Consider the following 2,500-nt stretch of genomic DNA (forward strand, 5'->3'; position numbering starts at 1 on the left):
TGAAACCAATGACCAAACAATAAGAAATAAGATTGTGTCTGAATTTCAGGGACGACACCATGACAAGATAAGATAATACAAACTAACTGATTAAACTAAGGACAGCTTACTCATTCAACCTAAACTTATATTGACAAAAAAAAATCTAAAGAAAAATAAACTGAAAAGAGAAAGGAAAAAAAACCCGAAGTGGTCAAATAGTTGGTTGATAATTTTAGACATGAACGTCCTTGGAATTTGATATAACACTGTTAATGAGAGAATTGTAAACAATACCAAAATAACCATTTCGTCACCCCAATAAAAAACGTTTGTGGTGTCAACAATACATCCGAGGTTGAATTTGAAGGCTTCTCGTTGAATGTTCAAATTTTACAATTATAAAAATTAATCATCACTTGAAACTCTAATAAAAACTATATACGAGTATTTGCCTCTGTTTAAGTTGCGACAACCACTATTTGAATACAATACATTTTTTTCTCTCTGACCCAGTAACATGCAATTTGATCCTATTCAACAAAATGGTCGACCATTGTGTAACAAAAGTTATTATCAGCTGCCTAATTAATTCCGTCTTCGGATCAGAATACCAACATTAAGAGCTACTAGACAAATAGGCAGACAAACACAGAATTTATCCTAAAATAAAGACGGATTGCTGTAAACCAAGAGCGATTGCTTGCGTTATTATCTGTGTGACTGAAGTAGATGTTTCGTGTGTTAAATTTAGTTGGCACTGTGCCAAGACTTTATACTGGTGGCTAAGTGCCACGTGTGGTATAGGTTGCTTACAAACAATAATACCGATTGTTCTAAATTCAATTCAGGTAGGCATGCATGCATGTGTGTATACATGGAATTCACCTAATGTTGCGTAAGCACATTACATGTCTGGCCTTGGTACCTATATTATAAACAGGTACTAGAACAAAAACAGCAAACAAACAACACTTAGACACAGTCAGAAGACTCGTATTAACTTTCTATCTCAATTTGCGTTGGTGATTCGTCGTCGTTCGTACGTCTACGACTGTAGTGGAAATATTATTTTGTAACACATAGCTTAACGTAATCGTAACGGACTTTCACGACTCATACCAGACGTATAACCCGTACTTATATGTCGACAGTCACCTTTTATGACTCCACGTTTCTATTTACAGTTATATGACAATATGAAGGCAACAAGTGGCAGCTGTAACGTCATCACTATAATGCCGCTATTTGTGTGTTTTATCTGAACTTTTGACATTTTACCTCGGTCGTCATTTTCGCTTCAGTTGAGTGTGTGTCTGATGACAGCCATTTTGGATTCAACCACTCGCATTTTGTATTTCTGGGCGACCTGTCCTCGCTGAGAAAATCTTCTTAAAACGGAACGATTTCCGAATCTCCTCAAGGATATTTATCATAATTTATTTACCGAGTTTATGACAAGGTCTCACTGAACTAAGTCCGAGCAATTTCACCTGGTGACGTCATAGGAAGCCGAGTTTATATTCAACTAGAGGCCTTGGAGAGTTCATTCGCTTTCTCTACTTCGAAGAGCTCAGACAATTGAAATCGCGTGTCTCTGGGGAAGCCTATGAGAGGACGTTGAGAGTGATTCGTCGCAGATTCGACAAGGTATACACAGAACTGTTTCCAGTTGTACGCATACGTGATATTTTAGGTATATATCACTCAGCGGACACAAGCCATCTGTCTACGTAGCTAGTTCGACTTGAAACAAAGGTACACACGAACAAAGAACAAAGCGAGCAGATTTCTGACGGTAAGCATGACTGAGTTTCACACATTCACATTTGCGACATTTATTAGGACACATACTTATATACACTGGGTTGTTGTGATTGAGTACAATGAAACAATTTAAGTGTCTTTAACCACGAAAAACGGGGCGAGCTAAAACTAGGACGAGCTCATATTCTGGCGAATACCATAGAAGCACGATATTTATCGTTTGAACCGGGGGATCATAGACGCACATTTTAAACCCATTTACGGACTTGAGTTATTTTTTTAAGGGGAAAATCACCCCACACAAGTGAACAATTAATAATGTTTTCTTTAATAGGTTGTCATTTGTAACGACTAAAAATTTACCTATATCAATTTTGATACGGATTTATATTCTATTGACATTATTTAACAACCAGTCTGAAGCGAGTCTGAAAAGCTGGTGTTGAAACGTAAATGAAATGAGCTCATTGCTCGTGTTTCTATGGAAACGTTTTTTTTTTGCATCGTCGTATATTATATCATCGGCGTCATGCTGCACTGATCTCTGACAAACACATGATTCCACCATTGGAGAATGAAAAATTACAGATAATTTTCGTTGAAAATATAACAGCCATCCATAGACGAAAATTGTCTAGTATATAAATAAAACAGCGTAGGTGGTATTTTTGAAATATGCGGTAGTTTGTTCAAGGTTTCACGACGAAACCTTTACTTAGTATGCCCATGCCAAGAATTGTCTGGGGAAGCCATT

At 37.0% G+C, this 2,500-nt stretch overlaps 2 protein-coding genes across 2 annotated transcripts in view; one reads left to right on the forward strand and one right to left on the reverse strand.

Moving 5' to 3' along the window:
• Positions 1–2,500, reverse strand: part of LOC144444464 (large ribosomal subunit protein eL30-like) — a 248,446-nt gene that overhangs the window by 172,554 nt on the left and 73,392 nt on the right. The gene's annotated exons all lie outside the window — the stretch shown is intronic.
• LOC144444742 (protein LRATD1-like) overlaps positions 1,008–2,500 on the forward strand; it is a 2,621-nt gene continuing 1,128 nt past the window's right edge. Inside the window, exon 1 of the mRNA XM_078134267.1 lies at positions 1,008–1,777. The gene's annotated coding sequence lies outside the window, so the exon portion shown is untranslated. The remainder of the gene's footprint in view (positions 1,778–2,500) is intronic.

This window comes from Glandiceps talaboti, chromosome 13 (assembly GCF_964340395.1).
Source record: "Glandiceps talaboti chromosome 13, keGlaTala1.1, whole genome shotgun sequence".
Classification (NCBI taxonomy): Eukaryota; Metazoa; Hemichordata; class Enteropneusta; family Spengelidae; genus Glandiceps; species Glandiceps talaboti.